The sequence below is a fragment of the Pleurodeles waltl genome, chromosome 2_1 (assembly GCF_031143425.1).
Source record: "Pleurodeles waltl isolate 20211129_DDA chromosome 2_1, aPleWal1.hap1.20221129, whole genome shotgun sequence".
NCBI lineage: Eukaryota > Metazoa > Chordata > Amphibia > Caudata > Salamandridae > Pleurodeles > Pleurodeles waltl.
Window position 1 is genome coordinate 335323116 of NC_090438.1, and position 27087 is coordinate 335350202.

Genomic DNA, 27087 nt, shown 5'->3' on the forward strand with positions numbered 1-27087 from the left:
GGACCACCACTGGCTGACCACCATGGGGGTCCGCCATAGCGATCGTGTGCTTGTAATATGGTAGGTGGTTGGTCGCGGTGCTGATGGCACTGGAGGTCAGACCCCCTATTTCCAGGCCTCCACGCTGCTGGTGGTCTGTCTTTTTTGGTTGACAGTCCTGCCTGTATAACTCATAATAGGGCGGTCTGAAATATCGCCAACATCGTGGCCTGGCGGTATGACCGCCAAACTCGTAATGAGGCAGTTAATCTCTTTTTCTGGAGCTCGGAATCCTCCAGTGGGGTATGGCTGTGGGTTGTCTATGGCGAGGGCTTCACAAGGATGGATAACTTCTAGCTGAATGAGATTTGCTAGTACGGAGAATCTACAAGTGAAATAAACCTGTTTCTTTGGACCAGTGGCAATGTGCTTTGGGTGGATCTGTTTAGCAAATTTGTCCCGGTCCGCCTGAGGTTTTCAAGAACAAAATGTTTCATGGTTTTCAGGGGTGATACTCAAAGTTCAGCCAATGTCAAGGATTTTAGGACCTCAGGAACAGCACTTGGGGTTTGGGACTCACTTTAGCAGAGGCCACCAGAAGAGTCCAGGTCAGGTCCAATTGGTACAGGGCAATTGGGAATTGCAGGAAAAGACCCCTGATAGCTTTCTGTAGTCCTGTAGTGAAACAAGGAGGCCAGCCAACTGACCCTTGGAGTCCACTTCTTTACCCTGGGTACAAGAGGGATCAGGTTCAATCCTTCAGGTCTTCTTTCAGGTCACAGACAGCAGGTCCAGTTTGCTTCTGTTCTTCCTCAGATCCAGCAGTGAATTTCTGTGGTTTTATGATCATATTCACCCAACTCTCTCACTGAGCGTAGCTTTTATCTTTGTGTGGTGTGGGGATGACAGCAGGACCTGGCCACATCCCCCGCAGGAAGCCAACCCACCCACACTGTGTGACATGGAGTTGGCCAGAGGCAAGCTTCCCAGAAGGAGAACAACCCACCATAGACCCCCATCCCGAATTTTCAATGTTTGTTTTTACTTTTTTTCCAATACCTGTGACTCCTGCGGTACAGAAGCTGAAGCGCCACCTGAGGTACCGCAAGACCATACAAGCTTCACTTGTTGAGTTTCATGGTATTACATGCTGGGGACCCGCTAAGTCCATGTTAGAAATTGGGTTTTTGGTTGGCAGAGGTATGCATCCTGTTCAAGCAGGAACCACACTCTTGGTCGGGGTAAGTCAGATACAGACTATAAATTAACTTGTGCTCACCCTCTGGTAGCTTGGCACAGAATGAACAGGCTTAATTTAGGAGGCAATGTGCAAAATATTTGTTCAACACTTAAAACAGTAAATCAGGGAAAACACCACACAAAAAGATCTATACTAGGTTGGGATAATATAGCTTACTTTAATGAACAAAACAAGACCAAGTCAACAAAAATTCAATAAGTAGAAGTTGATATATGAATTTTTAAAGAATATTTTCAATGTAGCAATTAGAAGCTTAAAGCATCAACTGACTCTATCTGGTCACTGTAGAGCTGGGTAAATCCCAAAGTTCAGGCTGACTGCAATGGAGCAAGGGCCTGCTACAGGGACTATCCTTGTTCTGCTGTAGAAGTACCTTGTGTAGAGAATTACATCGATGTTGAAGATCCCATTAGAGGAGCAGAGGGGACGATGTGAAGGTGAAGCGTTGATTCCGATCTACGCTGTCAGAGATGTGTCATTGTCGAGCTGCACAGTCATCAATGTGATATACTTGAGCATTGCAGTGTTGAACCCTTTGCAATGAATGTAATGTGTTGTCTTTGAGTCGTGCAGCCGTCAAGGCAATGCCTTTGTCCTCAGCACCGGCGATGCGTTGGCACTGAGGGAAGATGCCCCAGTTCTGACAGGTACAATGATGCAATGCATGAATTTTAGTAGAAACCTCTGTAGAACACACTTCCTCAGGCCCAGGACTGGATTTGCACCACTTGGTAAGGCAGGACTCACATTTGGCAGAGTCCAAAGGCTGTAGCAATCAATCAATCCATCATATTTAGAAAGCACAACTACTCATCCGTAAGGGTCTCAAGGCACTGAAAGGGTCGGTCCTCTGTGCTTCAGTCGCAAGGGCTTAAGGTCCTTCCTGAATTGAGGCAATGATGGTAACTTCCTGGGGTGAAGAGACAAGGTGTTCCAGCTCTTTGCCATGAGGTAGGTAAACAAGGAGTTTGAAGTTGATCCTCTTCTCAATGGGGGGCCAGTAGAGATCCCTTAGGTGTCTGGTGGTGTGTTTGTGGCAGGGGATGTCCAGGATGAGTCTGGTGGATGTGTTTTGGACATGCTGTACTTTCTTCAGGTTCTTCTGGGTGGTGCTAGCATAGCGGGAGCTGCTATAGTCGAGTCTGCTGGTGACCAGGGCGTGGGTTAGGGTTTTGAAGAAGTCTTTTGGGATCCATTTGAAGATCTTCTGGAGAAGTCAGAGTATGTGAAAATAGGGGGATGAGACTGAGTTGACTTGATGAGTCATGGTGAGTGATGAGTCCAGGATGAAGCTGAGGTTGCGTGTGTGGTTTGTTGGGGTGAGGGACGGCCGAGGGAAGCAGGCCACCAGGAGTCATCCCAGGCTTATATGGAGGGTTCCAGAATGAAGATCTCGGTCTTGTCCAAGTTGAGCTTGAGGCAGCTGTCCTTCATCCAGGTGGCGATGGCCTCCATCCCATTGTGTAAATTCTTCTTGGCAGTTGTGGGATTTTTGGTCAGTGAGATGATCAGCTAGGTGCCGTTGGCATAGGAGATGATGTTCAGTCCGTGTTTCCTGAAGATTGATGTGAGCGGGGCCATGTAGATGTTGAAGAGTGTGCGGGTCAGGGAGGAGCCTTGTGGAACTCTGCAGTTGATCTCCATAGGTTCTGACAGTAAGGTGGGAGTCTGACTCTCTGTGTTCTGCTGGTCATGAAGGACTGTATCCATTGTAATGCCTCTCTGCCATTGCCAGCTGTGTGGAGTCTGCAACTGAGGATGTGATGTGATGTGAGACCATGTCGAAGGTGGCCGATAGGTCCAGTAGGATGAGAGCTGTTGTTTGGCCAATTGTCGAGGGACGAGTGGATGTCTGTGCTGTGGTTGCTCCTGAAACCTGATTGGGAGATGTCCAGGATGTTGTCCTCAATGTGTTTGCGGAGCTATGGTTGATGGGCTTTTCGATGAACTTGGTAGGGAAAGGCAGCAGAGAGATAGGGGTTTAGTTCTTGAGGTCAGCCGTGGGCTTCTTCAGGAGCGGGCGGATCTTGGCGTGCTTCCAGTAGTCTGGAAGGTAGCCATCTCAATGGAACAGTTGAGAGTGTGGAGGAGCTCTGGTGCAATGGAGTTGTTGGCTTTGTTGAAACTGTGGTGAGGACAGGGGTCATTAAGGGATCCAGAGTGGATGGCGCTCATGATGGAGTGAGTCTTGTCTGTGGTGAGGGGGTGTCCAGCAGTGCAGGATTTGTGAAGGTTCAGAGGTTCTGAGCTGGAGGGTTGTTGGTGGGTTTGGAGGGTCTTGGGATCCGAAGTAATCGGAGATGTCTTTAATTTTATGGTTGAAGAAGTTGGGTAGTCTGCTACAGAGGTCTTGAGATGGAGGGATGTTTGCCACTTCTGATTGAGGTTTGACAAATTCCTTGATCACGGCGAAGAGCTCTTTGGTATTGTGTGCAGTGGCACTGATACGATCCTGCAGGGTGGCTTTCCTGGTGGACCTGATGAGGTGGTGGTGGGTTTTGATGGTAGATTTGAGGGCCGCAATGTCTTCAGACAACTTGCTGTTTCACCATCTTTTTTCTAGACATCTGCGGGTGTGCCTGGAGTCCTGGAGTGGGGGCAGAACCAGCTGGCCATCTTGAGGTTGTGATGTGCAGCGGTCATTCTGAGTGGTGCTAGGGTGTTGGCGCATTCGTAGACCCAATGGTGGAAGTTCTGTGCTGAGATGTTTGCGTCTGTGGCGAGGGGAGGAAGAGACTTACTGAGGATGTTAGTGAGTTTTTCCTCAGTGATCTGGTTACATTTCCTGCTCGGGGAGCGAAGAGTGCGGGGATTAATGCTTGGTGTGATGTTGGAGAAATGAATACAGTGGTTGTCGGTCCAGTGTAGCGTGGGGGTGTTGTGGATGTTGATGTTGTTGCTGGCGGAAAAGATGGGGTAGACTGTGAGTCCAGCAATGTGTGTTGGCAATGTGACCAGTTGTTCGAGGCCGATTGTGGCATTTGTTTCAAGCAAGGAAGCAGTATTGATGTTGTTGTAGTTGCCGATGTGGTAATTGGGTTTGTTCATGTTTCGTTGAGAAAGGCGATGTCCAAGCAGGTGGAGTCTAGTAGGTTCCAGAGTTCTACTGCATGCTTGTGGAGGGAGCGTATGTTGAGGAGGATGTGGCTGAGGCACTCTGGGTGGGTATTCGACGGCCCAAAGGCGGGAGGGTCCGGCGTTTGGTGTAGGGTGGGGGTGCAATGGCAGTGGAGGCAGGAGAACAGTCTATGGGTGTCTCTAGGTGATGCAAAATGACAGGTGGCGGAGCGTCCTGTGTTCAGCGTGTGGACGATCTCCGCGTTGTAGTGCTGGATGGTCAGAGGACCAGGGTTTGTGGTGCTTGGCGTGGGCCAGGTATGGATGGACGTAGACCGATATGCCTTTGGTGCACCAGCATCATGCCACAGGGTGCGCCCACTGCGTGGCCACTAAGCAGCTGCCATTAAAAAGGGGAGGGAGGTGGGAGGGTCCGTCAGCTGTGAGGCGAGAGGGCGTGAAAGCACTTCACAGGAAGGGAGGTGGGGCCACAGGGACAGCAGCGAAAGGGAAATGGATTGTGGGGAGAGGGACAGGCACTACGAGGAAAGAAACAGGAGAGAGAATGAAGAAATAGAATAAGGAGAAATAAGGATAAAGCACAGAAAAATAAAGATCACAAGCACCGATACTCACACACAGATGGCCACTAGGCCATCATGGATGAGGCGCAGGTGAGAGTCTGTGGGTGGTGGTGGGCATCGAACTGACAGTCAGGCAGGCTCTCAGTTCGATGGCAGCAGAGGCAGCAACAACAGGTGGAGCTGAGCAGAGGAGAGCAAGCAGACGCTGACCAGGAGGCCAGAGGAGTCTCTGGGTTGATTAGTTCTTTTATGTCCCTGAAACTTCAGAACAAGAGGCAAGCCAGCAATCACTTGGAGTCACTTTGGTCCTGAGGATGTAGAGGTGCAGGTCCAGTCCTTCTCACTCCCAGGTATAGAGGACAGCAGGCAGCAGGACAGGCACAGCAAAGCAGGAGTTCAGCAAAGTCCAGCAGAATCCAGCAAAGTCCAGCAGAATCCAGCAGAGTGACAGTCCATCTTCCTGGCAGAATGTCCTCAAGTCCAGAAGTGTTCTGATTTGGAAAGGGTTAGGAGTCCAGTTCTTATACCCCGTGGTGCCTTTGAAGTGAGGAAGACTGCAAACACATGCTTTTGAAATGCACAAAGGCCCTGCCCTACCTCCAGACACACTACAGTGGGCTGTTCACACCTTTGTGAGGACTTAGGACACAGCTCAATTAGGTGTAAGTGTCAGATCCTGCCCATCAACATGTAGATGGCTAATCAGTCACACCCTAAGGCTTCCTTTGTATGTGGCTGTCTGGAATGAATGCACAAGAGCCCAGCTGTTACCCACCCAGATTTGTATTCAGAGACAGGAAGAAGGCACTTAGGGCCAGATGTAGGAACGAAAAAAATTGCGAGTCGGAAATAGCGACTCCCATGCGAATCGCTATTTTTCGTCTCGCAAAACGATATTCTAGTAAAAATCACTATTCCAAATAGCGAGTCGCAGCGGAGTCGCACCGCATTTTGCGACCTCGCAAAAAGCGAAGTCTCAAATTGCACCAAGGGTGTGGTCCGGTGTCGCAAATTGCGACTGACTCGCAAATTGCATGCAGGTGGAATTAAACTTTTGAAATACCCACTTCCTGATTCTGAGTGATGACATCAGAACCAGGAAGTAACCACATGGAACAGAGAGGAGGGAGGAGCCCACCCAGTCCAAACTGCAGAGCCACACCCAGGTGAGAGGAGCTGCAGCAACAATGGCTACACAGGAGAAGGAGACACCCAGTGGAGGCAGAAAACGCAAAATCAAGTTTTCTGACAAGGAGTTGGCGGTGCTGACCAACGAGTGCTGCCTGCACCATGAAGAATTATTTGGCAAGACAGCAATGAGTGTCCCTGACACCCAAAAAAAGAAGATCTGGCAGGATATTCAGAACAAGATCAATGGCATTGGTGTAAGCCACCGCACCCTGGATGAAATACGCAAAAGGTGGTATGACCTTTGACCAGGACCAAGGAGAGGGTGTCGGAGCGCATGAGGGAGATGCATGGCACTGGAGGAGGGCCATCTACTGTTCCACCCCCTACAGCAATCGAAAGCATGGTGGAGACAACTCTGGAGCCGGAGGCTGTACTGGGCATTGGAGACGTAGACAGTTCTGCACCAGGAACATCAAAAAGTAAGTACCAAAATATATGCATTCCCACCCGCATATGCACTATGCACACAATCCAAGTAAACATCAGCAGGCACCTCCAGAGTAGCTCCATTCACAGTTTTGCAACCTATAGAATAGTGCATTATGGGCAATGTAGTACAGTAGTCAAAATATAGGCAAATGTTTATTTTGAGGCATCAAACATATGTGCGAGACTGACAGTGTATCCCCTATGTCCCACAGGTCTCCCACAAGGCCCCCCCCATCAGTGCCACTGTGCAGGGAGAGGAACATGGCACGGGCTAACAGGAGCATGCTGCCACAGACACCGCAGGGGAGTCAGGACAACACCACCTGTGGAATTAGCACAGGAGACCATGGACGATCCTGCGCTGGTATGGAGGCAGCCATTGGAACACCAGGGCCAATGGCTATGGAAAGACAAACACATGGATCATCAGGCGCAGTGCGTAGACGACGATGCACAATGTAGTCTGTGCGCAGTGAGGATGTGTCCGATGTAGATTTTGTGGGAATTGAGGCATCCTTATTGCAGTCAGCGCCTGCAAAATAGACAAATGAGGTTAATGAACCGTAACCTCTCAAGACTGCAGACCACTATCACACATGGGCTGGCAAATGTGGACAAACAGTTCACAACAATGAACACACATTTGGGTAACCTGACTACCTCCATAGACAATTTGGTCAGGGAACTGGTGGCTGACAGGGCACAGGCATGGCACAGGGAGCGCAACACTGCTGCCCGTTTAGACAGGCTAGGTGCGTCCATAGGGCGCCTGGCAACCAATACAACCTGCCTGTCAAGGCGCACTGTCAGCCTGCAAGTGGAACCGGGGCATTTTGCAGGAGATGTGGCATGTGGACTTGGCCGCATCAGCCATGTGGTGGATATGCTGTAGACCAGATAGGCTGCAAGGGGCATTGGGGATACCCTGCAGGACAGTGAGGAGGGCTCCACTGTGAGTAGTTTGTCTGCCACTGATGCACGTGTGTTACGGAGTAGCAGTGCACAGCAGGGCTCAGGGGACCAAGCTGGAGTGAGCCATGGTGGCCGCAGTCGTAGGAGGCTGTGAGCTACTCACACTTACTGTTACAGAGGCACATGGACATAATGGGGGTCATTACAACTCTGGCGGTACAAGACCGCCAGGGCTGAAATGACGGAAGCACCGCCAACAGGCTGGAGGTGCTTCTCTGGTAATTACGTTCCGCCGCGGTCGCACCGCCGGGGTCGGCGGTTTCCCGTCACAATGGCCCCGGCGGTAGTAATCCGCCAGGGCAGCGCTGCCCAGGGGATTACGAGTCCCCCTACCGCGAGCCTTTTCCTGGCGGTTTGAACTGCCAGGAAAAGGCTGGCGGTATGGGGAGTCGCGGGGCCCCTGGGGGCCCCATGCAGTTTTTCACTGTCTGAAAACGCGACGGGTGCAGCTGCATCTGTCGCACGGCCACAACACCGCCGGCTCCATTTGGAGCCGGCTCCTATGTTGCAGCCGAAATCCCCGCCGGCCCAGCGGGGATCTCATAATGACCGCGGCAGGGGTGTGGCTGCATTGGCGACCGCCCGGCGGTCAGATCATGCCGCCCGCCAAGGTCATAATGAGGGCCAATGTGTCCGATTTGACTGTTTTTTTTCCATACTGTAGCATAGTTCAGAATGATTTTAGCATTATGTGTGTCTTACATTAGTGAGTGCTGTCACGGTTGCCACGTACCTGCAAAAGCAGTGGGTTGCAATGTGGTTCCGTCTCTGTCTGCCCTCCATTGCGATGCTTCTATCCCGAGGCTGTCGGTGTGGTAGCTCTTGCTCCTCATCCTCCGCATCTGTGTCTTCAGGGGTGAAATATAGCCCACGTGTGGTGGCACTGTTGTGTAGGATGGCACAGGTGGCAACTATCTTGCATGCTGTTTCTGGGGCATACTGAAGTGCTCCTCCACTTTTGTGGAGGCATCCGAATCTTGACTTCAACAAGCCAAATGTCCTCTCGACTACAGTTCTGGTCTGCCAATGTGCAATGTTGTATCGCCTCTCATTCTGATTGCCAGGTGATAGGTATGGGGTGAGTATCCATGGTCCCAGGGCATATGCACAGTCACCTGTTTGACAAAGGAGGCAAATTTAGCAGGGCATCACAGGGTTACACAGTGACCTGTATGTAAGGCTTCAGAGTGCACTCACCAATACCTAATAAATATCCTTCTCCTAACTCCCCACGTTCTATGCGTTGGTGTATCCCACTGTGCCTGAATATGTATGCATCATGTGTACTCCCTGGATATTTAGCCACAATGTGAGTAATGTCATTATGGGCGTCACATACCACCTGGATGTTTAGTGAGTGGGTACATTTCCTATTGCGTAACGTATTCCAGATTTGCTGGTGGGCAAATTGGTATATGTGTTCCGTCCACACACCCTATTACATGGGGAAAGTTGGCAATTCTGTAGAAGTCCAACTTGGTGCTGTTCATTTCTGCCTCATTTCTGGGAAGGTATATATATCTGGACATGTGTGCGAGTATGGCATCTAGGAAACATCTGAAGAATCGTGAGAGTGCACTTTGGGATACCCCACCTGCCACATCAATTACCCCCTGATAGCTATCCGGGGCCAAGAGGTGCAGTGAGCATAGCACTTGCACATGTGTGGGGATGGCGCTGCCGCGCATTGTCTGTCATTCAAGCTGAGGTTTCAGCAGTTCAATTATCTCTAAGATAACAGTACTGCTCAGTTTGTATTTATCATATATCTCCTCCTCGGTTTGTTGAAATAATGTCTGCCTGGTTCGATATATCCTCTCCTGTCTCTGCCTCCTCCTCCTCTGCTGGGCAGCCTAGACTCTCCTCCCCTATGCAATCACGTATAGTGCAGCCATTTTGAGTAGCCCAGATGCCTTTTGAGTCTCCTTTTATACTTTGGTTGTGGTTACCACCTGCTCTGAATCAGTGGTAATCTGGGTGTGCAAAATGGGCTTTTTGCGACTAGTCGCAATTTGCGACTGGCTTTTGCATACAGTTTGGAAGTTGGTAATGGGTCGCATCGCTATTTAGTACTCCAAAATGGGATTTGAACATCCCATTTCGCATTTTGCAGGGTCGCATATTGTGCTGCGAGCCATTTGCGACTCGCAAACATTTGCTACATCTGGCCCTAGATGATTTAAGGTAAGAAAATGCCAACTTTCTAAAAGTGTCATTTTCAAAATTACAATTTAAAATCCAACTTCAGCTCGCTCTCCCACGCACGCAGCACCACCTAGCTGTGCCCGTGTCCCTGACCCCCGCCCACGTGCTTCGCGTGTTCGAGGCCCTTGACCACCTCATCCCTGGTGTCTAGTGGTAAGCGTTCCAGTTGTGCCTTGTTTTTCTGTATTTTGCTCTGTTTATTCTTATTGTGCCTATATTCCCATATTGTACCGCTTTTGCCCCTTGCGCTGTGTTTTTGGCTCCCCCGAGCCGTTCTGCTTCCCGCCGCTGCGTCCCTGTGGCCCCACCCCCCTCGCACCCCCATTCGCTTTCCCCTCCCAGCTGCTCCTCCCTCCCACCTGCCCTTCTTAATGGCGCCCGCTGCGCGTCACAGGGAGTGACCTCTGACCTGTTTTTGGTCTAGAGCTCGCTCCCCCACGCATGCAGCACCACCTAGCTGTGCCCGTGTCCCTGACCCCCACCCACGCTGCTTCGCGTGTTCTAGGCCCTTGACCACCTCATCCCTGGTGTCTAGTGGTAAGCGTTCCAGTTGTGCCTTGTTTTTCTGTATTTTGCTCTGTTTATTCTTATTGTGCCTATATTCCCTTGTTGTATCGCTTTTGCCCCTTGCGCTGTATTTTCGGCTCCCCCGAGCCGTTCTGCTTCCCGCCGCTGCGTCCCTGCAGCCCCGCCCCCCTCGTGCCCCTATTCGTTTTCCCCTCCTGCCTCCCAGCTTCTCCTCCCTCCCACTTCTCCTTCTTAATAGCGGTCGCGCCGGAGGGACGCCAGAGGCAAGCCTGTCTGTGCCCTTCTGCACCCGTCTGCACCCATCTGCGCCCGCCTGCGCCTGGACCACTCCCCACACCATCAGACGCTGCTACACTGCCAGTGACCTCCACGCCCTCAATCCAGGACGCTCCTCCACCTGCTTCCAGTCCACCCCGATGAACACCAAGGGGCCCTTCTCCTGCCAAGCCTGCTACTTCACCTACTCCCTTAAGCACCACGACAGACCTGCCAACAACCACCTCAGCTACATTCTACTCAACACCCGCTCCGTCCACAAACACGCAATCGAACTCTGGGACCTACTGACCTCAACATCACCGGACATCGCCTTCCTTACCGAAACCTAGACAAACTCGGCCTCGGAACACGACATAGCCATAGCCATTCCAGAAGGCTACAAAATCACCAGAAGAGACCGCACCAACAAACCAGGAGGAGGAGTCACCATAGTCCACAAAAACACCATCAAAGTCGCAACCAGCACCCACGACACCCTCGCTGAGGACCTCCACTTCAAAATCCACGTCAACGCCAACACTACCCTCGAAGGAACACCGATCTACAGACCCCCGGGCCCCGACCTCAATTCTGCGACGCCATCTCCGACATCGTCAGAACCCAGGCCCTAGCCTCAACAGACTACATCCTCCTCGGCGACCTGAACTTCCACCTAGAAAACAACAATGATATCAACACCACCAACCTGCTTTACAACCTCGCCAACCTCGGCCTCAAACAACTCATCACATCGCTCACTCACACCGCAGGCCATACACTCAACCCTATCTTCTCAGCCAGCAGCCACGTCGCCTTCAGCCACACAAGCCAACTCAGCTAGACAGACCACCGCTGCATCCGCTTCTCCTACCAGAAACCTGTCACTCACCATCATCGCGCACAACCCACCCGACGCTACTGGAGCAAAATCTCAACAGAACAACTGTTCTCCACCCTCTCCCAGGCCCGCACCCTGGGACCCCAGACCCCAACACAGCCACCACCAACCTGCATTGATGGATAAACGACTGCGCCAACACCCTTGCTCCGCTCAAAAAACCCTCAGACACCCTCCACAGAACGAAGGCCAGCTGGTTCACCCCCGACCTACAGGATTCCAAATGGGAATGCTGCAGAATGGAGAGAACCTGGCGCCTTGAACCTACCAAATCCAACTATATCGCACTCAAGACTGCCACCTGCAAACATCACCAGCTGATCCGCAACACCAAGGGAACCTACATCAAAAGCCGCATAGACACCAACGCTCACAACAGCAAAGAGCTCTTCGGCATCATCAAAGAGCTCTCCAACCCCAGGACTTCACCGACGAACCCCGCCATCACATGAGTTTTGCAACTCCCTTGCCTCCCATTTCCGTTGAAAGATAGAAGACATCCACAACAGCTTCAACCCCCAGACCCACCAGCAGACCACAGAGGCCCACGAACCCAACGCCACAATCAACACCAACCTCCTGCACACATGGATCCTAGTCAACAAAGAAGCCCCCGCCAACCCCATGGCCTATATCCACTCCGGCTCCCCATCAGACCCTTGTCCACACCATATCTTAAATAAAGCCAGCAACATCATCGCTCCCCACCTCTGCGACATCATCAACAGCTCCTTCGAGTCAGCCACCTTCCCGGAAAGCTGGAAACACGCAGATGTCAACGCCCTACTGAACAAATCCAAGGCAGACCCAGACGACCCCAAGAATTACCAGCCTATCTCTCTCCTCCCCTTCCCAGCAAAGGTCATCGAAAAGATCATGAACAGCCAACTCTCCACTTCCTGGAAGACAACAAGGTGCTCAACACCTCCCAATCCGGATTCCGCAAGAACCACAGCACTGAGACCACTCTCATCGCTGCCACGGATGACATCAGGACCATGCTCCACGAAGGAGAAACCGCGGCGCTCATCCTCCTGGACCTCTCTGCAGCCTTTGACACTGTATGTCATCACACCCTTCTCACACACCTCCACAACTTCGGAATCCGCGACAAGGCTTTCGACTGGATCTCATCATTCTTCACGGCACAACCCAGAGAATCCGCCTCCCGCCGTTCTTGTCGGAAGCCTCCAAGATCATCTGTGGCGTCCCCCAAGGATCCTCCCTCATCCCAACGCTTTTTAACGTTTACATGGCCCCACTCACCAACATCACACGAACCCATTACATCAACATAGTATCCTACGCAGATGACACCCAGCTGATTCTCTCCCTCATGAAAGACCCTACAATTGCACAAAACAACCTCCACAATGGACTTCACGTCATCTCCGGCTGGATGGAATCAAGCCGACTCAAGTTAAACACAGACAAGACAGAGATCCTCATCTTGGCACCAACCCCTCAGCATGGAACGACTCCTGGTGGCCCACCTCCCTAGGAACCTCGCCCACCACCCACATACGCAACCTAGGATTCATGCTGGACTCTACTCTCAGCATGACTAAGCAGGTCAACGCAATCTCTTCTTCCTGCTATAACACTCTTTGCATGCTCTGCAAGATCTTCAAGTGGATCCCCGTCGAAACCAGGAAACTGTCACCCACGCCCTGTTCAGCAGCCGACTGGACTACGGTAATGCACTATACGCAGGAACAAAGGCCAAACTCCAAACAAAGCTGCAAAGAATCCAGAATGCATTCGCCCGCCTCATTCTCGACGTTCCACGCCGCAACCACATCCTCCCCTACCTCAAAGACCTACACTGGCTACCCGTATCGAAGAGGATCACCTTCAAGCTCCTCACCCACACACACAGAGCCCTCCACAACACAGGTCCAGCCTACCTCAATGACAGACTCACCTTCCACACTCCCACCCGACATCTCCGCTCCGCCAGCCTCGCCCTCGCCTCCGATCCCCGCATCCGCAGCACCACTGCTGGAGGAAGAACCTTTTCTCACCCCACTGCCAAGACCTGGAACTCCCTACTGCCCCACCTACGCCAGACCCAGGACCTCCTGACATTCAGGAAATGCCTCAAGACATGGCTCTTCGAACAGTAGCTACCCCCCCCCAGCGCCTTGGGACCCTGACGGGTGAGTAGCGCGCTTTATAAATCTCTTGATTGATTGATTATAAGTTGTGATTTTAAATTGTGATTCCAGAGACACCAAACCTGAAAGTCACATTGCTTCCCAATTGGAAATGAACCTTCTAAAATGTGATGAAGTAATCCCAATGTTCATCTTTGAGACAAATAGGCCTTGCAGTAGTAACAAATTAACTTAAGTGTTTTTCACTACCTGAACATGTAAAATTTAAAAGTACATGTCCAACGTTTTAAAGACACTCAACCCTGCCCTTGGGGTGCCTACACCTACCTCAGGGGTGACATCTATTTTAAGAAGGAAGGTTTGGCCTGGCAATGGGGTTATCTTGCCAGATCAACTTGGCATTTTTAAACTGCACACAGAGGCTCTGCAAAGCAGGTCGGAGCCATGTTTAAAAGGGCTGATGAAGAGGGTGGCACAATCAGTGCTGCTGGGCCATCAGTAGAATTTACACACCCTGGGGACATGCAGTGCACTTTAATAGGAACCTATCTGGAACCTCTAAGTGACTTATATATGCCAATTGTGGATAAGCCAATGGTATCATGTTCTAGGGCAAGAGCACATGCACTTTAGCAGTGGTCAGCAGTGGTAAAGTGTCCATAGTCCTAAAGCCACCACAAACAAAGTCAGCAAACAGGAGGTCAGAGGGCAAAAATTAAGGGGGTAACCACACCAAGGATGGCAGGTCTAACAGTCCCACAAGAGTTCTGTGGCACCCACTGCACAATTTTTTTTTTTCTTCATTTGGCCACAGGGGTACAGACTCTGAAACTCTCTTAAAAGTGTCAAGAAGGTCAGTGCACCCCTACGTTGCCCCCTTGTTTTCTAAAGTTTTAGTTCAGGATATAGGTACCGAGTATTAAAACAACTTTCTTCTGCATGTTGGTTCATAACAACTGACTGGGGGAAAAAACCCTCTAAGTCAACCAGATCACTCTATTTTTTTTTTAATTATGGTGCCCCGTGAGAACAACTGTACAGATATCAATGCAATTAGAACTCCTTCATGACTAACCAAGCACCTCTTTAAAGGCACATTTCTTTAAAACAACTGAATGGATTTACACCAAATAATGAAAATCATACTTTCTGAGTAAGGGACTAACGTTCTGCCTAATTTGGTGCAATTCTGTTCAGCCATGTTTTCTGTATCATGCCCGAAAATTTCATAAGGAAGTTAACATGGGAAAATTATGTTTTGGAAGCCCTACTTTTCCTTGGCACCCGTAAGACAGATCAACCCAAAACTATCCAGGAAGTAGCTGAGGTGGATCAACTTTTTTTGGAAATGTTTGTGAAGGTTCATCCATTGGTGCCAAAGCTATCAACAAAACAAAAAATGCTCTTACTATGGAAATTCTGTCCTGAATATAATTTTGATCACACTATGCTAAATTTATGCTTACGTATAAGTAATTACCTTTACAACATTTTCACTATTGTGAGCATCAGAATTTCAACCACAATATTGTTGCATGTCCATAAAATCTCAATATTCTATTAGACAATTTTCATAAACTTCCTTTGTTAGATTACCACACATGAAAAACCACACGTGCACTACCAGATTAAGGGTGCTGAAAACAAATTTGTTTAAACAACTTTCCAAGAAAACACAGCATTTCATGTTTATTAAAACATGCAATTCACACATCAAGAACCAACAAGATGAACTTCTCTACTAAATGTTTTAAGTCTGTCTTTGTTTTCTGTATCTTTGTTAAAATCAAGATTTCCAACCCAAACTGGAGAATAATATTTACATACTCTTATTGTAAAGAATATCATCCTAGAGTGTACCTCCTTTTCAGAAGAAAAATATGCAAATTAATGATCAAACACTTAACCACATATTTAATGTTCTCTAAGGTCTGTTAAACTTCAGGGATTTCTATCTAGTAAATGTAATGGAAGAATATTTTTTCCAGAGGAAGATGTTTGATTGCATATTATAGGTGTCTTTTCATCTCGCCAGTACAGCATTATAAATATTATTTTATTGTGTAGTATTTGGATCAGGGCTGGAATTTCACCTTAACTATAGTATAGGAATTTTGATGGCCATTTCTGGTCACCCCTTTGACTTCTTACCCACCCTACGTGAAAATCAAAGTGGTGATAGAATGAAATAGTGTATTCAACATATTTAGGTGGCAAAAAAAGAAAAATCAGGCCCTCCTCTCCCTTCTCTAGCAGTAATTGTACACAATCGTAAAATTTGCTTCTGTTAGGTAAAGTATTGCACTTCAAACAATTCTGCAGTTCACTTGAGTAAATACATGATTTGATTCCAGCTATTGTTGTCATGTTAGTCATATTATTCCAACATTATTGGAGGTAAATACTATTCCTCCACCAACAGTTTACCTCCAAAAAATTGGAAATCCTTCTATAGTTACAAATGCTGTCAGATTTACCTGAAATGAGTTTCTAAGAAGCTAATTTTGTTCCTGGTTATCTACAGTACTCTTGTGCTACTTTTGGGGGTATTTTTCTATTTTCCTCAGTGAGAACCTGGAGGTAGAAGCTGGTGTCACATAGACACTCTCTTAGCCACTTTCACACCCAGAGACACCCTCTCATAGTTATTCTCACACCCAGAGACACGCCCTATGGGCAACTCTGACGTCGCACGGCCAAAGGCCGTTTGCTGTGTGGGGTTGGATGGGTAGAGAGGTTGGCCACAGGGATTTGCTTCAGACGGGCTCCCGTTGTAGGAGGCTGGCCTGGCTTGTAGTGGGTACCAGAGGTAGTTACACCTTGTGCCAGGTCCAGTTATCCCTTATTAGTATAGAAGAGGTGTTTCTAGCAGCTAAGGCTAATAGAAGGTAGCTATAGCAAAGCAGCTTAGGCTGAACTAGGAGACATGCAAAGCTCCTACTATACCACTGGTGTCATATGCACAAAATCATAAAACACAATACACAGATATACTAAAAATAAAGGTACTATTTTTATGACAATATGCCAAAAGTATCTCAGTGAGTACCCTCCGTATGAGGATGACAAATATACACAAGATATATGTACACAATACCAAAATTATGCAGTAATAGCAAAAGGGAGTAATACAAGCAGTGTAAAGTTACAATAGATTGCAATAGGAGCACATAGGTATAGGGGCAACACAAACCATATACTCCAAAAGTAGAATGCGAACCACGAATGGACCCCAAACCTATGTGAGCTTGTAGAGGGTCGCTGGGACTGTAAGAAAACAGTGAGGGTTAGAAAAATAGAGCACCCCAGGACCCTGTAAGGTAGGTGTAAAATGGGTCTTCATCAGACTCACAAAAACACTCTGGTGGGGGCGGTGGGTCCAAATCCATTTCAAATCAAATAAAAAAGCCTTGGTGTTATTTATGTAAAGTAAAAGGCCATTGGACAACTGATGCCAGTTGTCCAAAGAAAAACACCAAACCTCCCACTACCACAACCCCTACTGCAACCTCTAGTGCCTCTAGTAATAGCAGTGGTGGTGGGAGCAAACCTACTAATAGCCAATCCAAGGGAGTAGCTGGGCTCACTTTTGGTAATTTAGTTGGGGGTCGTCTTGTTAGGGAGACCACAGAGGCTGTGTTAGTCTCTGAAGGTGCCACTGATTTGGCCACCTTGGTTGCTTGTCCCCTTAATATGGATAAGTAGAAGCAACTTCCCCTAATCAATGGTGTTGAGGTTCAGGCCTACAGGGACACAGGTGCCAGTGTTACCATGGTGATAGAGAAGCTGGTACACCCTGAACAACACCTACTTGGTCACCAGTACCAAGTGACAGACGCTCATAACAACACTCTTAGCCACCCCATGGCTGTTGTGAATCTCAACTGGAGGGGGGTTACTGGTCCAAAGAAAGTTGTGGTTGCCTCAGATTTACCTGTAGACTGTCTACTAGGGAATGATTTAGAGACATCAGCTTGCGCAGAAGTGGAGTTGGAGGCTCATGCAGCAATGCTGGGCATTCCTGGTTATATTTTTGCTTTAACCAGGGCTCAGGCCAAAAAGCAAAAAGGACAGGGTGACTTGGATCCCGGAACAATGGACCAAGTGCTCCCTAAAGCTAGGGGTAGCAATGGTAAATCCCTACCCACTATCCCTCCCTCTACAGAGGATTCTACTTCTGAGGAAGAAGAATGTCCTCCCTGTGCAGAACCTTCACCAGAGGAGCTGGCAGCAGACACTGCTGAGCTTTTGGGTGGAGGGGGTCCTGCCAGGGAAGAGCTGAGTGTGGCACAGCAATCCTGTCCCACATTAGAGGGTCTCAGACAGCAAGCTGTCAAGCAGCAAAATGGGGATGTCAGTGACTCACATAGAGTTTACTGGGAGGATAACCTCTTGTACACAGAGGCAAGAGACCCAAAACCTGGAGGAGCCAGGAGATTGGTCATTCCCCTGCAGTACAGAGAGTTCATCCTAACTCTAGCATATGACATTCCCTTGGCTGGGCATTTAGGCCAGATTAAAACATGGGAAAGGCTTGTCCCCCTGTTTCACTGGCCTAGGATGTCAGAGGACACAAAAGAATTTTGTAAGTCTAGCGTGACCTGCCAAGCCAGTGGCAAGACTGGTGGCACTCCAAAGGCTCCCCTTATTCCACTGCCTGTGGTTGGGGTTCCATTTGAAAGGGTAGGGGTTGTCATAGTTGGCCCCCTTGACCTTCCTACTGCTTCAGGCAATAGGTTTATCGTGGTGGTAGTGGACCATGCCACAAGATATCCTGAAGCAATTCCTCTAAGGACCACTACAGCACCTGCAGTGGCAAAAGCCCTCCTGGGAATATTTTCCAGGGTGGGTTTTCCAAAAGAGGTTGTATCAGACAGGGGTAGCAACTTTATGTCTGAATACTTGAAGGCTATGTGGAAGGAATGTGGTGTAACATACAAATTCACCACACCTTATCATCCACAGACAAATGGACTGGTAGAGAGGTTTAATGAAACTCTCAAAGGAATGATAATGGGGCTCCCTGAAAAACTCAGGAGGAGATGGGATGTCCTGTTACCTTGCCTCCTTTTTGCTTACAGGGAGGTACCCCAGAAAGGAGTGGGCTTCAGCCCCTTTGAACTCCTATTTGGACACCCTGTAAGAGGTCCTCTAACACTTGTGAAGGAGGGTTGGGAACAACCATTAAAAGCTCTTAAGCAAGATATAGTGGACTATGTACTTAGCCTAAGATCCAGAATGGCAGAGTACATGAAAAAGGCCAGTAAAAACCTTCAGGCCAGCCAAGAGCTCCAAAAGCAATGGCATGACCAGAAGGCTGTTCTGATTCAGTACCAACCAGGACAGAAGGTGTGGATATTGGAGCCTGTGGCCCCAAGAGCACTGCAAGACAAATGGAGTGGACCCCACCTCATTGTTGAAAAGAAGGGCGAGGTCACCTACTTGGTTGCCCTGGGCACCATTTAAAACCCTGCTATGACTGGGCTGATCACGCCCTGCTCATGGCAACAGATGAGGGACAGGAAGAAGAGAGTGACCCTCTCCCTGATCTCTTCTCTTCCACTGAAGATGATGCTTTAGTGGAAGGTGTAGTTTTGGCAGACTGTCTTACTGCTGAGCAGAAAGACAACTACATAAATCTCCTTGGACAGTTTTCTGAAATCTTTTCAATTGTGCCAGGCACCACATCTCGGTGTGAACACACAATTGATACTGGAGACAGCTTGCCAGTCAAAAGTAAAATCTATAGGCAGCCTGACTATGTCAGGGACTGCATAAAGCAAGAAGTGCTTGATCTAGGAGTGGTTGAACATTCTGAAAGCCCATGGGCCTCTCCTGTGGTGCTTGTACCAAAACCTCACTCAAAAGATGGAAAAAGGGAGATGAGGTTTTGTGTAGATTACAGAGGTCCCAACCAGGTAACAAAAACTGATGCTCACCCTATACCCAGGGCAGATGAGCTCATAGATACACTGGCATCTGCCAAGTATCTAAGCACCTTTGATTTGACTGCAGGGTATTGGCAGATCAAACTATCAGAGGATGCTAAAGCAAAAACTGCATTTTAGACTATCAGAGGGCACTACCAATTCATAGTAATGCCCCTTGGTTTGAAAAATGCACCTGCCACTTTTCAGAGGTTGGTGAATACAGTCTTGCAAGGGTTGGAGGCTTTTAGTGCAGCATATCTGGACGATATAGCTATCTTTAGCTCCACCTGGGATGATCACCTAGTCCACCTATGGAAAGTTTTGGAGGCCCTGCAAAAGGCAGGCCTCACTATCAAGTCTTCAAAGTGCCAGATAGGGCAGGGGAAAGTGGTTTATCTGGGCCACCTGGTAGGTGGGGAACAGATTGCACCGCTGCAGGGGAAGATCCAGACCATTATGGAATGGGCTCCCCCTACAACTCAAACCCAGGTGAGAGCCTTCTTAGGCCTCACAGGGTATTACAGGAGGTTCATTAAGAACTATGGCTCCATTGCAGCCCCACTTCATGATCTCACCAGTAAGAAGATGCCTAAAAAGGTATTGCGGACAGCTAGCTGTCAGAAAGCTTTTGAGGAGCTCAAACAGGCCATGTGCACTGCTCCTGTCCTAAAAAGCCCATGTTACTCCAAGAAATTCATTGTTCAAACTGATGCATCTGAATTAGGGGTAGGGGCAGTCTTATCACAACTCAATTCTGAGGGCCAGGATCAACCTGTTGCTTTTATCAGCAGGGGGTTGACCCCTAGAGAAAAGGGTTGGTCTGCCATAGAGAGGGAGGCCTTTTCTGTGGTCTGGGCACTGAAGAAGTTGATGGCATACTTGTTTGGCACTCACTTCATTGTTCAGACAGACCACAAACCTCTACTTTGGCTAAAACAAATGAAAGGTGAAAACCCTAAATTGTTGAGGTGGTCCATATCCAGGGAATGGACTATACAGTGGAACATAGACCTGGGAGTACCCAATCCAATGCAGATGGACTCTCCAATTATTTCCACTTAGACAATGAAGACTCATCAGGTCATGGCTAGTCTTATTGTCCTTCGATTGGGGGGGGGTTGTGTAGGAAGGTACCATCTTGCCTGGAATGTTACCCCCATATTTCACTGTATATATGTTGTTTTAGTCTATGTGTCACTGCGACCCTGCCAGGCAGGGCCCCAGTGCTCATAAGTGTGTGCCTTGTATGTGTTCCCTGTGTGATGACTAACTGTTCCACTGAAGCTCTGCTAACCAGAACCTCAGTGGTTATGCTCTCTCTGCTTTCCACATTGTTACTAACAGGCTAGTGACCAATTTCACCAATTCACATTGGCATACTGGAACACCCATATAATTCCCTAGTATATGGTACTGAGGTACCCAGGGTATTGGGGTTCCAGGAGATCCCTATGGGCTGCAGCATATCTTTTGCCACCCATAGGGAGATCTGACAATTCTTAGACAGGCCTGCCAGTGCAGCCTGAGTGAAATAACGTCCACGTTATTTCACAGCCATTTACCACTGCACTTAAGTAACTTATAAGTCACCTATATGTCTGACCTTCACCTGGTGAAGGTTGGGTGCAAAGTTACTTAGTGTGTGGGCACCCTGGCACTAGCCAAGGTGCCCCCACATCGTTCAGGGCAAATTCCCCGGACTTTTTGAGTGCGGGAACACCATTACACACGTGCACTATACATTGGTCACTACCTATGTATAGCGTCACAATGGTAACTCTGAACATGGCCATGTAACATGTCTAAGATCATGGAATTGTCATCCCAATGCCATTCTGGCCACTCTCTAGCACAGAACCCGGGTACTGCCAAACTGCCTTTCCGGGGTTTCCACTGCAGCTGCTGCCAACCCCTCAGACAGGTTTCTGCCCTCCTGGGGTCCAGGCAGCCCTGGCCCAGGAAGGCAGAACAAAGGATTTCCTCTAAGAGAGGGTGTGACACCCTCTCCCTTTGGAAATAGGTGTGATGGCTGGGGAGGAGTAGCCTTCCCCAGCCTCTGGAAATGCTTTGATGGGCACAGATGCTGCCCATCTCTGCATAAGCCAGTCTACACCAGTTTAGGGATCCCCCAGCCCTGTTCTGGCGCAAAGCTGGACAAAGGAAAGGGGAGTGACCACTCCCCTGACCTGCACCTCCCAGGGGAGGTGCCCAGAGCTCCTCCAGTGTGGCCCAGACCTCTGCCATCTTGGAAACAGAGGTGTTGCTGGCACACTGGACTGCTCTGAGTGGCCAGTGCCAGCAGGTGACGTCAGAGACTCCTTCTGATAGGCTCTTACCTCTCTTAGTAGCCAATCCTCCTTCCTAGGTAGCCAAACCTCCTTTTCTGGCTACTTAGGGTCTCTGCTTTGGGGAATTCTTCAGATACCGAATGCAAGAGCTCACCAGAGTTCCTCTGCATCTCCCTCTTCACCTTCTGCCAAAGGATCGACCGCTGACTGCTCAGGACGCCTGCAAAACCACGACAAAGTAGCAAAGATGACTACTGGAACATGTATCGCTTCTCGACTGTTTCCTGGTGGTGCATGCTCTGGGGGTAGCCTGCCTCCTTTCTGCACCAGGAGCTCTGAAGAAATCTCCAGTGGGTCGACGGAATCTTCCCCCTGCAACCGCAGGCAACAAAAGACTGCATCACCGGTCCTCTGGGTCCCCTCTCAGCATGATGAGCGTGGTCCCTGGAACTCAGCAACTCTGTCCAAGTGACTCCCACAGTCCAGTGACTCTTCAGTCCAAGTTTGGTGGAGATAAGTCCTTGCCTCCCCACGCTAGACTGCATTGCTGGGTACCGCGTGATTTGCAGCTGCTCCGGCTCCTGTGCACTCTTCCAGGATTTCCTTCATGCACAGCCAAGCCTGGGTCCCCGACACTCTAACCTATAGTGCACAACCTTCTGAGTTGTCCTCTGGCGTCGTGGGACTCCCTTTTCTGACTTCGGGTGGACTCCGGTTCACTCCTCTTCTAAGTGCCTGATATGGTACTTTTGCGGATGCTGCCTGCTTCTGTGAGGACTCCTTGACGTGCTGGGCGCCCCCTCTGAACTCCAATACCCTGGGTACCTCAGTACCATATACTAGGGAATTATATGGGTGTTCCAGTATGCCAATGTGAATTGGTGAAATTGGTCACTAGCCTGTTAGTGACAATTTGGAAAGCAGAGAGAGCATAACCACTGAGGTTCTGGTTAGCAGAGCTTCAGTGAGACAGTCATCACACAGGGAACACAAACAGGGCACACACTTATGAGCACTGGGGCTCTGCCTGGCAGGGTCCCAGTGACACATAGACTAAAACAACATATATACAGTGAAATATGGGGTAACATGCCAGGCAAGATGGTACTTTCCTACACCCGTGCTTTGTCATTTTGAATCCCTCGGGTAGGTCGAGACCTGGGGGCATTATTTAAATACAGGGGGGCACCCAGCCCCCCTCCAGCTGCCCCAGGGATCGCCATCTCCCGCGGCATTATTCAAAGCCACCTCTCCAGGGCATTAATCTCATGTGCATGCCTTAGGGCACAAGTTATAGTTACTTGAGGTAACTCTAACTATAACTGGTGGATTTCTATGGTTTGAAATGTGAGCCTAACAATAACATCCCTGTAACCTTAGTTTTTGAGTGAATATATGTATTATATATATCTATATAAAATGATGTTTTAACCATATGCAACTATAGAAATTCAGCAGTTAGACTTATAGTTATACGTATGTTAAAAAAACTATAACTTGTAGCCTAAAATTACTTTCTGGCATGAGTTATAGTTTCTTCAGGTTAATATAACTATATGTATAACTATAAGTGCTGAATTTCTATGGCTATGTACGGGTAAAATGCCAACCTAACTTTAATGTCCCTGTAATCCTAGATTTTCTCAGTGAATTTGTGTGTTTTTTTAACATAAAATAATATCTACTTACTGCATGGTATTACAACCAAAGGTTGCACAGTGGGGGTTGCAGCAGCATCCAACACTCCCGCATGCACCCAAATCCACTCTGTGCACTCCTTTGGCCACGCAGAGTGGGTTTTGGTGTGCTAAGAGATTATTTTTTGGGGGGCTGTGGATCCATTGGAGATTTACATGGAAGTCATGCTGCGCTCCGCAGTGGATCCACACATATGCGGATTGGCTAGAAAAAAACATTGGGCAATTTTCTGCCCATAAAGGTTCCCTAAGGGATCTCTACATGTGTCATATGGGGTCAGGTCACCTGTATCCTGTCCCCCTTATATGTTTCTACACTTTATTTTTACATTCCTATGGCAAATGTGAGAAATAAAAGGGCGGCCACAGCTTTTCTGGCAGGTTGTGACCAGCGAATCAGGTCTTGCTTTTTTCCCAGGATCCACGGATCCATCGCAAGTGGATCCATGAAGGATCTGCATTCCTAGATATCTATATTTTTCTCCCCTTAAGGACTCTGAAACTGCTGAACAGATTTACACCAAAATCACAAAAAGTACAATATCTAGCTTCCGGACAAATCTGGTGTAAGTTCGTTCAGGGGTTCAGCCTGTAGCCGTGTCTAAACAATGCAAAGTTGGCTAGCACCAGTAGATAAAATATAAAGATATATATATATTCCAACACACACACCCACACACACAACCACACACACACACACACACACATATGTAGTTATAAGGTTATACTTACATGAAATGTTTCATATCAACGTGACATTTTAAACTCCACCCACAGGAATCCACTCGGGCCCCACCATGCACAGTTTTTGCATCAATAATTTCATTGCAATTGTTGCTGTGATATAGTCAATGATGTCATAGAAGATGTCATGAGTGCTGTAATATGTGGGGGAATGACCAGTGCATAGCGATAGCACAAGTTATAGTCGCCTTAGGGCATGAGTTTTACTTACTTGAGATTGTCAGGCCTGATACCTCTTTCACAGGAGTGAAATGTACACAACGTAGTTTCCTACTTCCCTGCGAACCACAATGGACTCCAAAGAAGTCACATCTGACCCACCAAGATGAAGGGATGGATCTTGACCAAGGCCAGCACCAAGTTTCTACAGAGTGATGTAGGTCGTCTTTTTCAGTTCCTAAAAAACATAAACAACAAACCTTAGAACATTAAGCATATACATTGTGATTCCTTTCCATGTTTGTAACCCACTTTGAATTACCTAATGTCCCTTCTCCCTTTGAGAATTGGTTTCTGTAGGCTGGACTTCACTATGCTATATGTCTAGAACACAGAACTCAAGATCATTAACTCAATAGGTAATTTTCTCATACAGGGAGTGCAGAATTATTAGGCAAATGAGTATTTTGACCACATCATCCTCTTTATGCATGTTGTCTTACTCCAAGCTTGATAGGCTCGAAAGCCTACTACCAATTAAGCATATTAGGTGATGTGCATCTCTGTAATGAGAAGGGATGTGGTCTAATGACATCAACACCCTATATCAGGTGTGCATAATTATTAGGCAACTTCCTTTCCTTTGGCAAAATGGGTCAAAAGAAGGACTTGACAGGCTCAGAAAAGTCAAAAATAGTGAGATATCTTGCAGAGGGATGCAGCACTCTTAAAATTGCAAAGCTTCTGAAGCGTGATCAACGAACAATCAAGCGTTTCATTCAAAATAGTCAACAGGGTCGCAAGAAGCGTGTGGAAAAACCAAGGCGCAAAATAACTGCCCATGAACTGAGAAAAGTCAAGCGTGCAGCTGCCACGATGCCACTTGCCACCAGTTTGGCCATATTATAGAGCTGCAACATCACTGGAGTGCCCAAAAGCACAAGGTGTGCAATACTCAGAGACATGGCCAAGGTAAGAAAGGCTGAAAGACGACCACCACTGAACAAGACACACAAGCTGAAACGTCAAGACTGGGCCAAGAAATATCTCAAGACTGATTTTTCTAAGGTTTTATGGACTGATGAAATGAGAGTGGGTCTTGATGGGCCAGATGGATGGGCCCGTGGCTGGATTGGTAAAGGGCAGAGAGCTCCAGTCCGACTCAGACGCCAGCAAGGTGGAGGTGGAGTACTGGTTTGGGCTGGTATCATCAAAGATGAGCTTGTGGGGCCTTTTCGGGTTGAGGATGGAGTCAAGCTCAACTCCCAGTCCTACTGCCAGTTCCTGGAAGACACCTTCTTCAAGCAGTGGTACAGGAAGAAGTCTGCATCCTTCAAGAAAAACATGGTTTTCATGCAGGACAATGCTCCATCACACGCGTCCAAGTACTCCACAGCGTGGCTGGCAAGAAAGGGTATAAAAGAAGGAAATCTAATGACATGGCCTCCTTGTTCACCTGATCTGAACCCCATTGAGAACCTGTGGTCAATCATCAAATGTGAGATTTACAAGGAGGGAAAACAGTACACCTCTCTGAACAGTGTCTGGGAGGCTGTGGTTGCTGCTGCACGCAATGTTGATGGTGAACAGATCAAAACACTGACAGAATCCATGGATGGCAGGCTTTTGAGTGTCCTTGCAAAGAAAGGTGGCTATATTGGTCACTGATTTGTTTTTGTTTTGTTTTTGAATGTCAGAAATGTATATTTGTGAATGTTGAGATGTTATATTGGTTTCACTGGTAATAATAAATAATTGAAATGGGTATATATTTTATTTTGTTAAGTTGCCTAATAATTATGCACAGTAATAGTCACCTGCACACACAGATATCCCCCTAACATAGCTAAAACTAAAAACAAACTAAAAACTACTTCCAAAAATATTCAGCTTTGATATTAATGAGTTTTTTGGGTTCATTGAGAACATGGTTGTTGTTCAATAATAAAATTAATCCTCAAAAATACAACTTGCCTAATAATTCTGCACTCCCTGTATATGTCTACGAATATAACATTACTCTCTAACACCGACCTAAATGTATAGGCTCTATTAACATAGTTAAACAAATAACATCAGTCCTTTTGATAGTGAATCAAAGTTCATATAAGTTTCATACGCTTAAGTCAGAATTCGTGTCCTGAAACATAAGGTACCTAATAAAACACCACCCCTTATTGTGAATCACTCATCATTAATCCATGTCATGTGAAGCAATAATTACCTTCAAATATATCTCTGTTCGCTAACAACTTGTACAGAAAAGGAATATATGTATTTATTTTCCTCTTGTGGAAAATAACAGAAAATGGTTGCCTTCACAAGCCCTTTAAACAAGACTCCATAAAAGGAGTTTTTTTATCCTATGACTTTTATACATTTCTTCATTCTTCCAGATTGCATAGATTGCTGCTTAAACAATGCCTTTATTTGTCTTTTGTAAGAATGCTGTGGAAACTGAAGTGCAGAAGCCAGGAACCTGACGCTAATGACACCAAGGAGGGACCCTCCGTAGCTCCAGGTGAGGACGCAGCGCGCTCTGGAGTATGGAAGTCAGAAGACAATGCCTAACATAGGCGTCCAACAAACAGGTGAGCATGGGAGGGGGAGGGACAATGAGCAGTCATCATGGTGCAGCATGCAGCCTTAAAGGCTGCATGCTCCACCCTTAAAGGGGCCACACCTCGGGATGCATAACAGGTGAATTTCAGTGATTTTTAGAGTTTAAAATGTTACGTTGTTACTGAACATTTAAAATGCACCAGTCTCTGGAGAATAGGGTCCCTGGGG

At 48.0% G+C, this 27087-nt stretch overlaps 1 protein-coding gene across 3 annotated transcripts in view; it reads right to left on the bottom strand.

Moving 5' to 3' along the window:
* Positions 1-27087, bottom strand: part of CYSLTR1 (cysteinyl leukotriene receptor 1) — a 455894-nt gene that overhangs the window by 39524 nt on the left and 389283 nt on the right. For all 3 annotated transcript variants that reach the window (XR_011199295.1, XM_069212565.1, XM_069212564.1), the window contains exon 3: positions 24350-24535. The gene's annotated coding sequence lies outside the window, so the exon portion shown is untranslated. The remainder of the gene's footprint in view (positions 1-24349; positions 24536-27087) is intronic.